We start from the raw sequence: 20,434 nt of genomic DNA, 5'->3' as shown, positions 1-20,434 counted from the left end.
CTGCGGTGGTAATTTCTCCTGGAGGGAACTCAGAATGGTTTCTGAAAGTACTCCTAAACCTTTGTGAAAAAAACAACTGTTCTTCTCCCAAGTTGCTGTTCAGGCATTGACATAATGATTCAAGAACTGTGTCAGAGAGTGCAGGTAATACACATTATGGAAGTGAGACTTCTCAGTGGGATTTTGACTTTGGTGAGAATGATGTGAGCTTGCACATTTCCACAGAGCAGTCAGTGACCGTAAGTGAAAAGCAGGTATGATCAGAGTTTAGAAGTCTTCTAGTGTTCAGGATTTATGTGGGATTTTTTCTAATATGCCTCAGTTGACTAGCTGCATGCAGCTATAATGTGCTCCAATCTGCCAGGCCCTGTGGGTTGAGCCTAAGTGAAGAGGACCTTGGGTCTATTGTCTCCTCTTCAGGAGGGCTTGTTGGTGAGGTGTGGCAACCAAGTAGTACAGGTGACAATGTGGTTGCTAAAGGATGAAGAACAAACTTGGAGCAGGGGAGGGCTTTGCAGAATCACAGAATGGTTGGAGTGGGAAGGGGTGTTGGGAGGTCATTTAGTCCAACCTCACCTTCTCGGGGTGGGGGGGCACTTAGAGCAGGATGTTGAGGAATTATTTCTGCGTTCCTCTGTTGCTGCTTCTCCCTCCTTAAAATGACACTTGATTAGGACTGGTAATGAGTTCCTGACCCTATTTGGTAAATTTTACACTATAGTCTTAAGCAACTATGGAATCTCCAGGAGGCATGTCTGTATATATCAAGAAGCCCATCACAGGCAAATCCTAGTTTTCAGAGGAGGATGAGTGGCAGAATGTTCTCAGTCTGGCCTTGGTTTTCATGTCAAATTTTCATGTAAGGAAACCTCTTGGGCGGGTCGTTTGCTTGTGCATTTTCACAGGCTTGTTGTCAGACTAGTGAAATCTTAAAGTTGTCAGGTAAAAAAGGATGCATGTGCAATTATATAAATAAACAAAAACCTAAGTGCATGCTTGCTGACGTCTGGTTAGATGTGCCCTGTAAGGCATTTGACCCTCTGGGCGTGCACAAAAGGAGCAATAGGCTTTTATTTCTAACTATCTGGGGGAAAATTATGCCTTTTTGAAATTCTTTTTCTGGTTTTGTTTTTGCTTTACTTTTTTCCCCCCACCAGAACTGGTGTGGATTTTCTTGGCTATATTGACTGTCCTTAAAAGCCCGGCAAGCACTTTTCACACTAGTATGAAGATATCAGGCAAAACATTACCAATTGTCACCTCAATTGTATCTGGAGAAAAGCCAGAAAAATTTGTGGCGGTTTTTTCTAAGGCATAAGAAAATATCACACTGTCCTTAGCACTGCAGAGACATTCATCCATTTCCAGTGAAAGAGTGTCAAACTGCTTCTGCTTGTACGTGATGGGAGTGTTGCCATCTCTTGTCATTTTCTTTGCTGTTGATCCCACTCTTGCATAGGAAGGGTCAGGTCAAATGCCTCTCTGGAGACCAAGTCTCCCATTTGCGGCAGGAAATCACTCAGGCGGAGAGGATAACGTTACAAAACAGAGGCTAACGTTACAAAACAGCTCTGCCGCCTCTGGCACAGTCTAGAGCATCACAGACCAGTAACTCCTATCATGTCACTCTTGCAGCACCTTATTATCTATGTTTTTCTGTAAATCCGATCCGAGACTGTCATTACCAGTTTCAGGTAGGTGAACACCATCTGGGTGAAATAACCATGTGCCAGTGATGGGCTGGAGAGGGCTCTTGTTAGTTAATCATCCCTACCTTCCCTTTGATGAGTTAATTTGTCTGTTGAGCCATGGAGGAGCCCCCAAGAGCTCCCAGGAGCTCCTTGTTAAAATTCTGCCAACAAATGGGAAGATAGGGATGATTTCATTCTTTTTGCTGGAGCCTGTGCTATCTATGATATTGCTAAATCATCCATAATGCATAACTTTCTATGCAATCTTTTTGTTACAGTTCTGGTGGCACATTATTTCTTTGTGCATTTACTTTTTAAACATTGTTACTGGATACCTAACCCTCCTGAAAATCTTATCCCATGAATTAAGGTTAATTGCAGTACTTCCACGTGTAGCTGGCGTGCCAGATTCCTTAGCTGTGATGCCAGGCCATTTTTTTAAATTTTTTTTTTTTTTTTCTGCCCAGTTACTAAATACAGTCTTTATTTACTTGTCTCATGGCTATGCCTAAAAACCATGTAGTAGGGGGATAGTGTCTTTGTATGTACTAGTGACCAGCCCATCTCTGTTTCACGGTGTGCACTTTGAAGTCCTTGGAAGGAACAAAGGTAGTGAAAGAAGAAAAGAGCTGGTCCTTGGGGCTTGTGAGTGAGGATAAACTCCAGTTATTCTTCCTTCAGAGGCCTGGGAGCACTACTGTCTAACTGGGCTCCTCTTATCTCCCAGCCAGCTGGAGGCAGTTACAGCCTGCTGAACTTGCCCAGCACAGGGAATAAAGTTCTAACCTACAACACAGCTAGGAGATGCTAGCTTGAAGTTGCAGTTGTGTCAACGTGATTTGGGACTACCAAACTTGGGGAGAAGCTGTCTTAAGTAGTACATCCCAACATGGAGACTTGTTTATCTTCAGACCTAAGAAGAAGAAGAATTAAATTTAAAACATTAGAAAAACAAACCAACCAACCCGAAAAGACTAGGAAGCTAAGAAATACTGTCATTTGGAAGATGCTCTGCTCCCTTTTTAACTAGTAGACAGGGCTTGTTAGCTCTAATACAGTGCTCTTACAGCCAGATCAGGACTAGCTCTTGCAAGGCCATAAGTATGCCTCTGCAGAGTGCTGATGGGTGCTGTGGGTGGATTTATTAGCTTTTGCTCAATATTGATGTTTCTCCTAGTCTCTGTTCTGAGAGAAAGCAAACCTTTCCTGCAGGAACACAGGGAAAGTGATGGAGGGACACTGAAGTAAATCTGGAAGAGTCAGTTGGCATCCTAACAGGCTATAAGCTCTGGCTAGAGGCGACAGTAACATACCAAGCAGTTTTCTGTAGAGTTAGTTGGTATTTCTGTACTGTGTTTTCAGAACTGGGTTGGGAAGAATTATTTGGCTGTGTCCTGTACAGACCCAAATGGTGTCCAAGAATCTGCACTCTGCTGTGACTGCCCAGGGAGGTTCCCCAGAGTACCAGGGAGCAGGAATTATGTCAGGGTCTCCACACTGAGTCGGTTCAAGTCCAGTATGGTCAGAGTTAATAGGCCACGGAGGGCTAATTCTCCGCTGGACCATCAGCACTGCCTTATACGCCGCTGCCAGCACTTGCAGCTCTGTGAATACAGTCCAAATGCACTTGAACTGCCTCTCTGTGGACCCTGTCTGGACCCAAGAGGGCTTGTTAGGGGCAGCCCCGTGCTGCGCAGAGGTGGTTGTTCTCTTTCTGGATCTCTCACAAGATTGGACTTGAGAAACTTCAATTTTTAGACCCAAAGCTAAAGAAGGAAAAAGACTTGTCCCTAAACTTCAACCTATAATAGTTCCTATTTCATAATCTGTGTTTTTGAAAACTGTGTATATATGTTCTTAAAGATGTGCCTTGGCCCAGCAGGCATGTCAGTAACTTTTTAGAAAATGGCTTTTTTGGGTATTGGGCTTTTCTGTCAGTCCAGCTTGAAACATCCAGGAATTCTGCCTTCTCAAGCGTGTTGTATGTAGCAGGAACCTCAAACTGGACCCTTCCACTTGATCTCCCATTATTCCCTCCTACACGATCACTCCAGCTTGCCCTCCAGCACTATAACGTTAGCTATTTGCCACAGCTTCTGTCAGCTTGCTTTTTTCCCCAACCCGAATTCATAGGGATGAACAAAAATCCACTCGTGTCTCTTGTCCTTCCCTACACCTGCTTCTGAGAGTGCAATGACAGATACCAGCTTTATTGTGTGCCATTGTTACTGCTCTGTTTACAGCAGATTTAAGAGTTTACATTAGGCCACAGTGTTATCTTCCAGTTTTCCTAATTCTATCTGCTGGCAACCCCAGCTATGTGGCTGGGGTGGCTGCCCCTGTCCTAAAGGAATTTGTGTCAATTTCTGCAGGGACAAATCCTCACTGCACTAAACCGCTTTACAGTGTTTGCTCAAATGGAAATTTTGACAAAGACGTTCTGTCCACATCCACCAGAAGAGATTGCCTTTTTTTTCAGATGCACTTGGAGGTAGATGTGTTGGAAGCTGCCTGTACCTGGCTGATAACTGAGACTGAGCATCTATGTAGCACGATCCATGCCCTTTTCTAATTTGTCTTTGAATGACAAATGGGTCTTCACTGAGTCAGCAAAAGAAGAGTAGAATTCAGTAGAATTCATTGCCCTTCTATCCCTTTTAACAGAGCGGCTAGGTTTTCTCAATTCTTTGCCAAAATCAGTCTTTAAAAGAGCTCTTATAAAGACATCCCTCAAATGTATTGTCCAGAACTGCATTATATTCTCTAGTCGTTTCCGATCAAGACTCATCATGTACTGTTATTTCTTTAGAATCCTTCCCTAACCATACTGGTATATTCCCAAAAAACCAGAATTCAAATCTTTGTGAAAATCAAAGTTGCAGGGATTTGGAGATAGTCCACATTAGTCCTCATCACTGTTTCCCCTAGAGAGTCAAATCTAAGAGGTGAGTATAGATGACCTCAAAAAAGAAAAGCAGACTTCTGCGTTTCACGCAGGAACCATACACAGGTTAGGTGAGGTCCGTCTGAGAGGCTTCAAGATGAGAATTTGGTCAAATCTTGCATGGTTTCAGTTTTCATTGCAAGTGCTCTGTTCAGTTCTAAAATGCTATCTTCTTTAACTTTGAAACTGCTAACTGGTAAGCCAAACCTTTCTCATGGGAGAGGCCTTAGCAAAATAACTGTGTGTGTGAGGAACATGGCAGGACAGTAGCGTGGTGTAATAACATGATTGTTTTCAATAGCGAAGTGGTCAAAATGATGATAGACTTGGATTTATAACCTACAAAATATTGCTGACTGCTGTGTAAATGTTTGAATCCATCTGAATTGTTTCTGTGCAAAGAAAATGCGTCTCCCGGTGCCAAATTTGTACACTCCCAACATTCCTAGAGATGTCTACCTCCTACTTCCGGACTACTTGTACCTTTGGATATGTACAGGTGGCCTTTCTGGTCCTGATAGCTACTCAACTAATGAAGGATCAGGGCCACTTCACCTGATGTTCTCCCTCTCTGGAATCCAATAATTGTTTTGCATCAGGATGTAATTGTACCTATAGGTATTAGACAAACCTGCTAATTCAGACTCTGTAAGTCTTGAGTATCTTCCCAAATTGCATTCCATGATTTGGTTAGATTATATCTTATCTCTAACCTTCTTACTTCAATAAACACACAGTATCTAGCCTGTCTTCTCCCACCTTATACACAAGGAAAATCATCAGGACTTAATCTGTTGCTGGCATTAATGGCACAATTCTTCATCCTAATTCCAATTCACTCTGCCTAATATCCCAGAAATGCCTTTGAGAAAGTATTTTATCCCTGTTTCTGTGCCAAAGACACTTTCTTCCTCCACCACTGCTGTCTGACTTCCTACAGACTTTGTAGTGACCTTTGCAGGCTGTGGTAGGTGACACGGTCTTAGATAGGAAAGTCCACAAGCGAATGCCACATCTCAGGCTGTCGGTTCAGCTCAGAAGGTCCCTAACAGCAGATCCCTGATCTTGAGCTATTACTATAGCCAGAAAGTGTGGTCTCTTCACTAACAAAGGAAAGAATGGAAAAAGTATACAGTAAAAAGGGGAGCAGCAACACAACAGCTTTTTTCCTCTCTTTTTCTGTCTGGCAGGTGGTTGGAAATTGCGGACACCCTGTGCACTGCCCTCCCGTGGGCTCCGCTCCTTGGGGCCTGTGTGCAATTAAAGCTGCTGTCATGGCAGCCTGACGGGGACAAACAGGTTGCTTTTGTGAATATTTTTGTTTCTAAGTACCATCCAAATTCTAAAGTAAAATGTTTTCCTACTTGGCTTATAGTAATTTGAGAATCTTTGAGATGAAGCTCTGCTGAACCCTCAGTTCAGTTTCTCCTGCTTATCTTTCCTTGGGGCAAACCTGTCTGACTATCTGTACCGGTAATGACTTACCCAACCAGCTTTGGATGTTTTCTGGTTTTTATCTTCCCAAAGTAAGTTACACTAAGAGAGGGCCCCACTCAAACAATACGTTCTGTGGACCATTTGTTTTTCCAAGATGCTTACTGAGTAGCTGTTATATTATAGCCTCTTCCTCCTGTCTTTTTGAGGGGTTGGCCCAGCTTTTCATGTTTATCTGGATGGTGTCTGTGCTCACTTTTTGACTCAGTCATGACCATGTTCCTTCCCACTGGTCCAAACTTGTCTCTTTTGCTGTTGTGTGCTGATGTTCTCCCTAACATCCACTACGTCATACAGGTATCCTGTGGCTTTCTGGTATGGAGGTACATCTTACACACCAGCCTTGCTCTGTTGTGGTCGGTCTCTGTGTTAACTTTCTTTGGAAAACTCCATTCTGGAATGTCAGTAATAAGTGAGCAAATTTGATGGGGACTTTTTCTGTACAAAAAATGGCAAAATCACCAAGTTCCATAAATGCACAAAATGACCCTCCCCTTAGTTATGTTGCTGTGACCCCAGCGCTCTTGATAAACATTTTTCAGACCTCTTGTGTCAACTGGAAGCTTGGCTGCAAGTGCTTTGGGACAGGGACTGTATACACTGTTGTCATTGGTGAAATGTTGTCCCCTGCTTGGAAGGGGAGGCTGGTGTTGCTGGTTGGAACCCTGCCCTCCACCATGCGCGTGGGCGCTCTCTGGCCTGGAGAAGTTGATTAATCTCTGCATATCAAATCCCCAGCTGTAAAGCAAGACCTTTCTTGGTCTTGTCTGTTTGAATTGTGAGTACTTTCTGCAGATACTTTCCCTTACAATGTGACTGGAGATCATTCAGTGCAATAGGACTGTTGTCTTGGTAGTGCTAGAGTAACACTTAACCAGGAGAAATTTAAACTGCAGGAGGTGGATAGTAATGTTAATCATCTCATCATAATGAAGATGGACCATTATTTTTGCTGTGTGACTGTGGAAGGAAACGCTCAGAAATAGATGGCTAAAATCACTGAGTGCATCTTTTCAAAGACAGGGCTTGCTCAGCAGCCAGGTGACAACAGACATGTTGTTTATTTGACAGAGAGGCTGTGAACTTAACTTCTGACTCAAAAAGAAAACTTGCTTCCCAAATGAAGACATATGGAGGGTTTTAATGGCAGTTGCAAGACACGTGGCTAGGTTATGCCACTATGCGTGAGCTCATAAAGGCACTGGGTATATATCTGATGAGAGAATCTGTGAATTCCACCACCATTTAAGAGTGAAAACATTTCTCACCCTGAAAAGAGAGTCAAAGAAAAATTGTGTCTGAGAGGCCAGGCTCTGCTAGCTCCGCGACAGTTGAATGCAATGCCTGCCCAGTAAAGGAAGGAACTTCAGTTCAGCTACATGGTTTTAGCTTGACCTTGCCCAGCGTTAGTATGTAGAAGTTAGCCTTAATCAAGGTGGGGTTTTTAAATTACGTTAAGTGACTCATACTAAAAAGTTGCAGAAGAAACAGGGAAGGAAAAAGTTCTGGAAAACGGGCTAAAATACATGTCTGAGTCAGTTTTCATTTGATACTCTTGTTACGGCAGTCATCCAGGTGCCAAGACCGGTGTAGTACGTGGGACGTCATGTGGAAGGCAGTGGGCAGGAATCAGCATGCGGAGGCACTTGCTGCTTGAATCCTGTGAGTTTCTGATCTGAGCTCGTACAGCAAGTACCCACGACGGTGTTATCTGCAGAGGTGCAGAGAGTTGAGGCAACAACAGCAGCAGGGATGTTATACCACATGACTGATTTCTGCAGTGATCTCTTTTAGACTGGCTGTAGAACGAGTTAAATGTATATAAGGACTGAGAACATTTGTGCTTTTCTTTGGAGTATCGCTGTTTTGATATCTTCTCATGGTTTTCAGTGAGGAGCAGATGAACAGGTATCCCGTTTAAGACTACTTAAAAAGAACTGCTTGTAGACCCAAAAAAAGCGCTGATTTTTAGATGTTTTAAAGATGAGGTGGGTTCATTAAAGACTGCAGGGTCTTGCAGTTTTACCCCAAAGAAAACTCCTGGCAGGGAACCATGTCAGACTGTGGAGCCTTGCCCATATGTGCCAGTCCTCTTAACAGTACCAAAAATCATTTAGTTTTCCTCTAAAGTACCGGGCAGTGAGCTAAAAATGTCTCGCCCAGATACACATTTTGGAATTTCAGAATTAAATGTAATAGAGAAGATTTTTATTTTTACTTTTGTTTGATGAGACACGCAATGAGAGAATGAGGATGCTGCATTAGAGTATCTTTTGATTTGCTATTTGCTATGTGTTAAACATTTATATTTCAAAGAAGCGTTTGTACCTATACCAAGTGTTTGGCAAATCCAACAGCTCATTAGATGTTAACAATAGCAATGCTGCTAAATACAAAGGATTCATAGGCAAAGTACCCCTCAGGCTATATCTCTGAGAGAAAAAGTGGCAAATAGCATCAGAAACTAATTAAATAGTCAGCTAAAGCGAGCATAACTTTAAAAAGCTCTAAAACTACCAAAAATGGAAACATATTACAGTTATCTGCATTCACAGTGCAGAACAAGTTTGGTAGTATTTAAGATAATTCTCTAGTGCCTGCTATTTTTAGTCCAAGGGTAAGCTTCTGTAAGAGCCTTTCAGCGTTGCATCCCTTTAACTGGGCCTAACAAGCTAAACCAGTAAGCTGTCTGATTTCCGTCTTACAGGAGGCAGAGAGATAGCTAAAACAAACCATTTGTGGTGAAAACGCTCAGCCTATCTTGTCTTAAGAGCTTTCTTTGTATAGATTTTTTTTTTTTTTAAATGTCCCGCTATTAAGCGTTGCTTGTCAGAGACCAAAATGTCAGGCTTTGCTGTTTGGAAATCATAGAAGCGCAGGCATGAAAGGAGGATTTTATAGACCCAGCCTAATGGAAATAAACATTTTTGCATTGCCACCAGTGAAACCCAGTCAGGGCAATTTAGGCTATTGCTATTGATGTGTCTGAGGAAAAAGGAGTGTATTTAGTTTTTCTTGGGGAAGGAAAGGCAGACATAAAGGGCCTGATTTGCTTCTCACTTACACTTAATCTGTTCTGGTTTAACTCCATTGACTTTGCCAGGTGATGCTTGGTTTGTGCTGCTCTAATCCGAGCGAAGTCAAGCTGGGGCCAGCCTTACTCTCCCTATGCCACCGGCACTCGGGTTTGGGGCACCCTTTGCTGTCGAAGCAGGGTGCAAGGCCATATGCAGCTGTGAAATACTGTGGTGCTCATTGCATGCTAGTGGTTTGGTGCTTCAGGTGGATAAAACTTTGCAATATTATTCACTTACAGATAGCCCTTTTTTACTGGAAATACTATATGGTTCCCTCCCCATTGTATAGAATGAATATAGAATGGAGCACAACTGTGTTTACTTTCTTCTCTCTCCCCCTTCCCCTTCCTCTCTCTCCTTTCCTTTCCCTCCCTTTCTGTCTGGTGGTGTGTGTGTAATCCTTCATGGGTTTACAAAACAGGATTTTATTGCTACCTAAACATCAGTGGTCCCACCCACTTCTCCCAGCCAGCTGAGCAATACTTGGACACAGTATCCTGTCCTCTGTCTGAAATAGGTAGAAACAGAGGTCATGCTGCCTGGGTTAATGGTAGTAGCTCTGGCCTTCTGCCCCCAGAAGTGTCCCTTAAAGAGGTTTTCCTCTGTCTGAAATAGGTAGAAACAGAGGTCATGTTGCGTGGGTTAATGGTAGTAGCTCTGGCCTTCTGCCCCCTTAAGTGTCACTTAAACAGGTCATGGGATCAGGAGTGAGTCTCTTTCGTCTTGGGTTGTTTCCAGACCACAGCTCCCTTCCCCACTTTCTTCCCCCTCTTTTTGGGTGCTGATAGAGCAGGACAAAGTATCTCAATACAAAGGGAGGCCATCTGAGCCAGGAAAACTAGGCTGTGTTGAAGCTGGTGATCTGCAGGGTCCCACCTCTGGTTTAGTATTCAGATGGCTGCAATTTACTTACTATTCCTGGGGTTAGGCCCATCCCGTGGGGTTTTGGCTGTGCATCTGGCAGCTACATAGGCTCAAATTATAACTTGTGTTAACTTCAGTGGGGATAACTTTTAAATTGAAGATACACTTGACATGAAAAAAATACATTAGTGCCTTTCCTGTAGGGAATGTAAGCACAACATCTACCACATTGTAGGCAAGATGAACTCAAGCCACTTTTAAACTCATCTTCCTAGTCATAGCAATGTAGTGCTCAACTGCAAAACTCACTTGGTAAGGAGGGAGAATTAGCCCTTACTGGACTCTGACTGGACTGCTGTTAGTCCCAGGACAGGTTGGTACAGATACAGTATGCAGGAACTGCTGCTCTCAGCTTCAGCATCAGCAGGCCTGAAGAGCTGAGGACCAGGTCCCCAGCTAGTGTAAATCTGCATAGCTCCATTAAAACCTGTGGAGAGGCCCTAATTTACAGCCACTGAACATCTAGGCCCAAGTTCTTCTGGTTACTAGCAGGATTAAATAAAAATACCCCAAATGATTTATTATAGGTGCTGTGGCAGCATCTCAGAGCCCAATTGTAAATCAGGACACCATTGTGAAAGGGGTTGTGTGAAAACGTAACAAAAGGACAGTCCCTGCCTAAAGGAACTTATGGCCTGATTAATAATGATATTTAGTGCATTGATAAGTACAGCTGGATTTGACTGCCTGTTAGGGTTCATTTTTAAAGAGGGGGAAAAAAAAATGCCCAGGTTGATTTTCACAATTTCTCATGAAAAAGGGACTGGTTAACATCAGTGCCTTGCAAAGAAAAATACATCATACAGATGGAGGGCTGTGATCAGGAACACACACTTTTAAAAGACTAGCAGCAAATGACAAATATACTCAAGTTTGGCTAAAAAATAAAGAGAAGAGAGGCAACTGCAGTGGGAATTGTAGCGTGGACCACAGTATGCATGTACTACATAACTCTCTGCTGAGGGTAAGTGAGTGAGGTAGCCTTAGTGTAAACTAGCAAATTAGTGTAAACTAGCAAATCAGTTTTACATTTTAGTGTCAACCGCATTTTATCAACACTATCTGTGAAGACTAGTGAGTTCCAGGAAACTTAGAAACAAGCCAGCAGTGGACATGCTCTAGAGAAGGCTTTGCAACAGATAGCTCTTCTGTGATCTTTATTTTTTTTTAATGTTTTCTGTTTTCAAATCACCATCTCCAGTTTACGATTGTATTCACATACCCAAAACTGTGTTGAAAAAACATTAAAGTCTTAGCACCTAGTGACAAATCAAGGAAACAGATAGTTAAGGATATTATGAGACATCTAAACAAATACTTAACCGATGGAAAATTCAGACACGTCTCCTCATCCTGAAGAGTGTCCGTGGTGGTTGTAGGGGTTTACCAGTATGCGCTGTTCAATCACTGCTTTTTGAGGTGAGGGCTTATTTGCCTGCTGGGACAAGTTTACATTTTGTTTTGACGGGACTGTAAAAGCAAACTGAAAAGCCTGGCAAGATGCACCTGTGATCTGTGCTGTGTTAAACCCTATACCTGTTAGCACCTTCCTCACTGTGGCATCCCCACATTCTCACTTGGTGTTTCGTTATAAAGGAGCCTTTTATTGCTTTCAGCCTAGGACACTCACACTATGGGTACCTGGGGTGTTCTCTCAGCTGAGCATCTCCTTAGATATGGGAATGCCACTGAGGATTTTTGAAACGTTTTTAGCCTGAGTAGAGTGCATGTATTTTTTTAGCTCTTCGCATGATTTCCTCATTTTTTTTAGGGCTAATGTCTACTATCTTTGTTTATTTTATCTAGGTAAACCACCTCTCTAAATGGTACGTGTCTCACTCAACATGTCTGCTGGTACATACCAGGAGAATGTTTGAGCCATTGCTATCACACTTAAAGACAGGTGTATAGCTACATAGGTAAAACATATAGAGTAAATGCATCTTTAGCTTTGTAAACAAGTTTTTGTGTTGTGTCTGAATAAGCTCTTTTAGCCAGCTCAGACCAGTTGGCAGCCTTCCAGATTGCAATAAAAATTGATGGGAAGCCCAGATGTATTAATGATGTACTGATCCATTCATGCTGCAGGTCTAAGAAAAACCAGTGTTTTTCTTCCAGTGAGACATGACTTGTGTTTGTTGTACTTGTTCGACAGGCATGGAGGTAGGTTTGATAAAGCTGAACATGCTGAAAAATTAAAACATCATAAAAAACATTTAATGAAATTGATACTTTACAAATGCTAATTTCCTGGTCAAATTAAATTCCATTTTTCTAACAGTAAAAGTGCCAGATAGAAGTGTCTTATTTTGCTGTTTAAAAAGGAATTTTTGAGTGTGTGTTCTGTTCACACAAAAAACAGTCTCCACATAATTGAACAAAATTAAAAAATATATGTAAACTCTTCTCTGCTATATTGTATATAATTTTACTCTCAAATTTATATTTGTGTAGAGTCATAAATCTCTAGAAAGAAGTAGGGATTATGATAGACATCCTGACACATCCAATCTAATTAAAACTAAAGCAAACGCAACACTGAAATAGAGAATGAACAAAAGCAACAAGATTATGCTTCATTGTTTGCAAAGGAAGGATCTATACTACCACTCAAGTGCATTTTTTAGAGATGTCTGTCATTATCAAGAGCAAAAAGAAGTTTTTACATCAATTACATGTGTGAAATAATCACTGCAAAATATAAGTAGCTCTTTTTTTCCCAGAACATGCCATGCTGCCTAATAAAGGTCTATGAATGTTGAAAAATTTTATGTTGGTGCATGGAGAGATTAGTGTGGGCATGTACCATAAATCAAGTAAATAAATAAATCTGAGCAAGCAGTTTGAATATTTGGACTGAAATACTGCTGACACCATCACTGAAAGCTCTGCTTCTTCCTACCTGATGCTGTAGCCTGTAGCCTTCCCTCCCCCTGCCTCCTTCTTTTTGCAGTACTCAGACCTTGTTTGGATTGGGACCCTTGGTCAGGAATTGTGACTCTCTACCCTCCTGTATATTTTAGGTGTGTAATAATAATTTAAAATCTCTGTTTGTGTTCTTGCACAGGACCTTATCATGTGCATGAACGATTGCCTGTAAAAGGGAAAGGGAGGATGGGTAAGAGGCGCTGTGTGCTGCTGCAGGGGGAAGGTGCTGGGTGGTGGGCTCGGAGGGCAGCCTGCGTACCCGCTTGCACCCTGGGCAGTGAGCTACTCGTGCAGGTTGGGCTGCCTGTCCTGCACCCCCCTCCCCAACAGCGACTCACCTGCTTCTCTGCTCACCCCTGCTTCCCCACCAGTACTGGCAGCAAGCAAACTTCACCTCCCCCTTTGCTTCTCTGGCCATCTTGCACAGCGAAGGAAAATTCCCAGCCTTTCTTTTTTCTGTGGCTCTTCATCAGGCTCTTTCTCCCCTTTGTGCTTTTGCCCTTTCCCTGCTCTTGTTTTTCCCCTCTGGAGATGTAGGTATTGTGCTTCAACGCAGAGCTCTGCCCAAACCTAGCCCACTGTGGGCTGGACCAGCTGTGTCAGGTCTTCTCCTGCTGCAGTTCCCCACCCGTGAAGACCAGGTGGTCACAGCATGACAGTATATCCACGGCGTGCCTCAGTGTGTAACAGGCAGTTCCCAGTAAGGGGTTTAGTAATGCTTTTACAGTGTCAAGTCCTGTACAAGTTAAAAAGCCCCTCTGGTGAGCTAACCTGGTCCAAAACATAGGTAATGCATTTATTTAGTAATCAGCAAATTAGCCTACGTAGTCAGTAAATATTGAGGCCCAAACTGCTGATAAGATGATTTGCTTTCAGGTGTTTTCTCAAACACTCAGCTGTTGCTCAGCGTCAAGTATAAAAGAGTGACCTGTTGATACTGAGTCAAATTGACTGCATTTCCAAAGATTCTGTGGTTTCAGTTACCATAAATTTTTGATACTGGGTCTACCACGGGTGCACCGATTCCAGCACAGCAATACCTTATCATTGGTCCCCTTAACACAGTCAATGACATGACTTGCTCTCAGACAATTTTTTGTTTTGTCTTTTCCCCAGAATCAAAGATTACTATCATAGAGGGGAAGTATGCAGTTTACACAAATGAAATTGGAATGGCTTCCAAAATGTGAATGAATTTTGGTCAGAAGATGTAAAATGGGTTACAGGTTGCTAGCTGGATCCTCAATTTGTGAGATGAATAAGTCAATTAGTAGCTCTTCAGTTTATTAGAAACTTAATTGCCAGGCTGTAATGGAAACTTCTGAACTGCAACAACTCGTTAGAAGCAATAAAAAAAGTGACTTTGTGGTAGAAGAATATTTAGTAGGCTCTTTTAAACTGACATGTTTAGCTTAGAGCAGAAAGGTTAGATTTTTCACCTGAAAAGATAGTCCATCTCACAGGAGCTATGGCAGCATTACTTCAAGTGATTAAGGGCATGATCTTAAAGAAAACCCTATTTGCAAATGGCCTGTGCTGTGATTTTGCATTGTGATGCTTTAATCCCAGATACTTGTCAGAAGTTTTACGATGTCAGGTGAGCATGTCTCTCTTTCAGAGAGAAAGTAACTTGAGTTCAGTTACCAAGATTAAACATGAGAACTTTTTGAGACTAGAAATATACACCATGTTGAGTAGATGAATAATAATAGATATTGTTACTCTTATTGTTGTTATACCCCGGAGAAGGGAGGGGGGAAATGGATGCTGCAGGTACTCCTGTCTCCTTCAGCATGCAGACCTTGCACAGGTCCTTCTTGTGGTGCCGTAATGTCCCTGGGAGAGGTGCTGGTAGTTCGTTCCACTCCAGTGATCTACCTCTGGAAGTTAAGTGTTGCACTACCTGCATTGTGTATAACTACACTATTTATTTAACATTGTTTTGGGGGAGAGTGAGATGACAGAGCATGTTGATTCATGTCTGTACAATATTTCCAGAAATCCAGCTGGAGCGAAGCTTTTACATAAATACAGGGATGTGGTTGGTCCTACAGAGGAAATTTATACGCAGTCCATATGTTGGGCAATGGGACTGCCAAAATCAGAAGGCAAGCTTTGGATTCAAGTGGTCTTTGCCTGCAGGTTCATGTGAGGAGCATGAGTATAGCTGTCTCCTTCAAGAAGAGAAGATCTCTTGTTTCCTTCCCATACCCTAAAGGCATTTGCACAGGGGTGGTGATAATTAATCCCCACATTTCTACTACATATAAAGAAACCTGGCTGTAATTTTCTCCTAGTGGGACTCCATTTTGTTTTTAAAGATAATTGATAGCTCTGGACTTAAGCATTTCAATTATAGGAGTGTCTCTTGGGGACCAGATTAACAGACCTTGGAAAAACGTTCTAATGCAAATGCATCATGTGGATTTTTACTGTAAGACAGCGCAGGATGCCTAAGGATTTGCAAAGCAGTTGAACAGTAAAATAAAAACTGAAATACTTCTCAAAACGTGGAACTGCTTGTGAGCAGGTAGGGTGGAACAAGTGGTTCTCCACTTGGACCACTGATTCCTCTTTGGCCCTGGGAGAAAATACTGCCAGGTATGGCCAACTCTAAGTCAAGGAGAAGGAGGCGGCACTTGGTTTGGACAGCACACTGAGAAAGCAGAAAAATCACCATGTAAGCACTGTCTGTGCTGGTGCAGGGGCACGTAGGCTCCTTCTGCTCCAGAAGAGGGAAGACTTGGGCTGTAATTCTTACCTTTCACTGTCCCTGATCTCAGCTCTCACTTTCCGCTGGCAGGAGCAGGAAGACAAATCTGCATCCTAATCCCTTCCCTCTTCCTGCCTTCCCTGTGCTTCTGCCCAGCCTGCAGCTCCTTATCCTTGGGTGGCAAAACTTGGTTTGTGGGGCCAGGACTGAGATACCATCTGCCCCTACTCCTGCATGTTTGTTGACAGGAAATGCTAAGAGCTGGGGTGGTGTTAGTGAGCTTCTTGGTGCCTCAGCATCTCTATGTGCAAAAAGGGGCAAATCTGTACCCCTTATTTCTCCTAGTGGTGTGAATCTTAAAGATGTTCTTATTCCAAAATGTGTCATTAAGGAATTAAATCCTGTTGGAAGTCCCAGATGTGCTCACAAGTCATTTTTGTGCTTTTGAAAGTAGTGCCATAAAGTATTAGGTTTTGTAGATCACTCGGATATTTTCAGCTGGAAAAAAATATTTTCTTTGTTGATAGTGCTATGAATAGATCTTAGGCTACTGAGGAGAAATGAGTCGATATGTTGAAATGGTGATCCCTCATGAGTTCAGGTATACACCTGGCTGCTCTGAATTGCTTACCGAGCTGGACTGCTGGAGCAGTGACAGCTTCTACCAGCTGCGGATCTGTCCCAAAGTTTCCTGGGCTTTTTACAAAGATGTGGCAAGCTGCCACTGCTCCCAGCTCCTTGGGGCTGTTGGTTAATACCACAGTTCAGACCCCGATCTTTCAGTATGAGTCAAGATGGGCCCATGCACTATTCAAATTATCAGTAAAAAAATGTTAGAGCATCATCATCATTCATTAGCTGATTTCACTCCTTGAGATACAGTAAGCAAAAGCTGTGCATGTAATAATCACAAATGAAAGGCGGAGGCAATCAACCAGAGGGAAGATGTTGGAAGATACTATTAACATTTGGAAAAGATTTCTAAATGATGTGCTTGACCCTTCTCTGGAGTGAATCAGCATACCCAAGCTGACTGCGAGAGCGCTACAGCGGAGTCCTGTGTCTGGACCTCTGCACGCTGGCTTCAAGGTTTTGAAGAAGGGATTGGTGCAGGGGAAAGACAAGGTGACTGAGTCTCCATTACAGCTCAGTCTTAGGCAGCTGCATTGGGATTGCCGACAAGTAACATGTATTATAGACATTAAATGCTAACCATGAGGTGAACCCGGCTCCATCAATAGGCAGAATAAGCAAAAGAGAAAGAATTATCAGGGGTAGAGGATTTAAATACCTTTGTGTGGGTAAATTATCAACTCATTTCTTATAGCTTTTCACTGGCCAAAGAGAGAATATCTCTGGAGACATTTTACTGAAGGCAGAAACCCAATTAGAATAAGATTGTTACACAACTAATGAAGTGTTTTCAGACAGAGAATTATTTTTAGTGCTGTAGAAATATTAAAGCATTAGAGCAAAACATGTAAAAGCAGAGAAGAGCACAGTTAGAAACTTTTCATGGTCTTTAAGCTCCTAGATCACTCATTTTTAAGGATCGGTTGGTGTTCTGACAGTTTACAGCACTAGCTGGCTTTCCCCATTGCGTTTACCCATGCACAGTGACACCAATGCTAAATCTTATTTCTTTTCAGACCTAATGCCATTCTGGATACTCTAGAAACTTTTGCTGTCAGAAACATGGAAGCATGCATGTTCAGTGACATACTGGGGTTCCTTGCCTCCTTCAGCTGGGTGAAAATTTGCAGGGGTCAAAAAGCTCTGGCTCCAGTGTCTTTATGTTAAACTAACAGCCAAGAATGTTAAGAAGTTCATGCGGTGTGGCTGGCAAGTGATGCATAGCTGTTTCTGTATTAAAAAGACCCATTCTGAATTGCTTTCATAAGTGTTTAATAATTGCATGTATTTGCTGTGCGGCTTTGTGTTCGAGATTATCCTCCACCCCTTTTTCTTACACACTGTAGTTCATTTAGATGGTTTAAATACTTTAGATCTCCTTCTTTAGACAGAAGCAAACCTTTTCAGTGTGACCCAGCTTGGAAGTTCGGGACATGGCAAAGTGAGTTCCTGAGAGCAGACAGCACTGCCTCTGACCTCAGCGGAGATGGAAGGTGTTCAGCCTCTCCTGATGCACTGAGCCTGTGTGATGCACAGGTTGGATGGCAGTCTGAAACATGAATTTCTCCAGTGACTGTACTGAAACCATGAAAGAGCCTGCATTTGGCCATGGTGTTGCTTCTCCCCGGTGCTGTCAACACCAAGACTCAGGTTGTGATAGCAAGGCAGAAAGCTGCTGCTTCAGTGATTATTGCTCAGACATTGATGTACCTGACCATCTCTCCCTCCACATCGCCCCTCAGCACCACTTCTGCTGTATCTAATAATAGTGTTTCTTTATAAACAGTAATTTAGGACAATTAGGAGCAATAGCATAGTTAAGCCTTTAAAAGGTTAGCTCGCAATGTCATTTTCTTGACTAATGTGTTCCTGCTGCCATGTCGTTTGTGAATAGACATGTGTTAGCCAGCTAGTGTGCTTCATCTGTGGTGACTTTGATTTATTTGCTCTGTAAATTGGGACTGAAGCAATAATGGAAAGTGACATTAATTGTTTAACAGAGTCCTCTCTGTCACATCCTGTGCTTTCTCTGGGGTGTTTGAATGTTGAAACTTGTACAAAACTAATTGAAATTGGTGTGATGAGGACCGGTGTCCACTCAACTTTCTGTTCTTGAATGTCAGCACACTTGAATGTCTGTTTAAAGCACGAGAACTGAGCAGCTAACAGCAAATACCAGCATTTCTTCTGGCATGCTATTATTAAAGAAGGCATTCCCCATTAGAAATAGTAACACTTCCAGCTTTGTTGTCAGCTTTATAAGCTGTAAGGCTCAGTAAGGACAGTGGTGCACCCCACCAGCTAGACTTGCTGGAGAAGTTCCTGGTGTGGGGTAGGGGGGCATGCAGCCAGTCCTCCTCCACGGCTACCCCAGGGCTGAGGGCTAGCTCTTGCCACCATTCATTCCACTTCCTGCAAGGGGCTTGAAACGCCATTAGAAAAAAAGTCAGAGCTTCGTTACATCACAAAGTGCTTTTTCTCCTGATAACACCTTTTTGTACTTTTCTAGAAGTGACGCCATAATGTTCCTCTTTGCCTCTCAAAAAGTGGCTATGAAAAGCTGTATTTAGAGTGCAGTTTTATTTGCAAGGTGGCTTCCCTCTGCTTATTTCCATCCTCTGCACACTGAATTATCATGTGTCTGCTGCATATGGTGGAAATCACCAGATACTGGGACTTAGACTCTTTCTCTCAGTGGCCAAGCCCCTTTTGGCCTTTTAAGTAAATGCTTGTCCTTAGCATTAGGTTTGCCTGAGTGTTTATTTGTTTCTTGGGGATGATGCTGTAAGCACCAGAACAGTCTGTGCTCTGCTGTAGCTTTCTAGCTCAAAGACAGAGCTTTTCTGTAAGAAGCCATGAGATGTGATTTGGCAGAGAAGCCTGGCAGGAACAATTATCTGTGTGGTTTATGAGCATCTCTGTTCAGTGTCTAGTAGATACACTATTACTGAAAAAAGTCATGCTAAGGGGTTACGCAGATTCACTTGATTTTTTTTGTTTGTTTGTTTTCTGAGGTGTTACTGGCAATGTTTTGTTGTTGACTTTTTTAGCTTTTTTTTTCAAAGGGAAAGTTTTTGTTTGTCTTACTGGTGTATTCCTTGCTAGTTCACTTTTAAACTATTTGAACTCAACTGAAATCTCTTTGCAGTGTGAACCTGAAGCATGATGAACCATTCTGAAGCTGGTGGAAAAACTCCCAATTTGATATCCCTGGAATCATCAAAAGGATTTTAATTTATTTTAATAGCACTAGGATCAGCCTAGGAATCCTAGATAATTGATCTGTCAAGATCAATTTTCAATCTTCCTGAAAAATAAATATAATTATTTTTACACTATTCTTCAAAACTCTCAATACTGAAAAAATCTGTACCTTAATATACAGTAGGGACTATATTTCATTAAAAAATTGGAAGGCATTTAAATTTACTCAGTTTGACAAAAAGAAGGTCTTGTTGCTGAAATAAGATATCTAATATAAATTAACATTGCAGCCACATCTGATTAGGAATTAATCTACTTTTTATAATTGCACTCTGAATGAAATAAATGCATACAGTAGTCGCATTGAGCACTCAATCGACATAACTCAAAAGGACAACTTCAAAGGCAACATGCCCAATACATTTCTTTAAAAAGAAACCCAAAGAGCCTGACATCTACAATATGAGTCCTGATGTCTAGCCTTATGTCAAAATGCTCAGGAATTGGAAGGTTTTTACTTGGTTTTGGAGCAAGGATTTCCAGAATTATGGAAGTGAAAACCTTTCTCTCTTACACCAGGCCATGAATGTGAACAAGGTTTTCCAAATTCCACTGGTGATTCATTTTGGTCTTCTGATTAGCTGTCTTATTCTCTGATTCTTGTAATTTTGTCAGGTCAATTAGCTGATGTTCAGCATTGAAAAGAGAAAGAGACAGCCTGGGCTGACACCATCATCAGGTGTCAGCAGCTTAGACACATGCTGTAATACAATCTCTGGGTGATTACTTCTCGTTGTTAACACCAGATTAAAAAAAAAAATGTGGA

The 20,434-nt window shown here is 42.2% G+C and overlaps 1 protein-coding gene across 2 annotated transcripts in view; it reads left to right on the top strand.

Annotated features, from left to right (window-relative positions):
- PPARGC1A (PPARG coactivator 1 alpha) overlaps nucleotides 1-20,434 on the top strand; it is a 374,147-nt gene that overhangs the window by 320,946 nt on the left and 32,767 nt on the right. The window lies entirely within an intron of this gene.

Source organism: Strix aluco, chromosome 4 (genome assembly GCF_031877795.1).
Source record: "Strix aluco isolate bStrAlu1 chromosome 4, bStrAlu1.hap1, whole genome shotgun sequence".
Taxonomy (NCBI): Eukaryota; Metazoa; Chordata; class Aves; order Strigiformes; family Strigidae; genus Strix; species Strix aluco.
The sequence above is the reverse complement of the archived record's forward strand: the minus strand, read 5'-3'. Positions and strand labels throughout refer to the sequence as shown.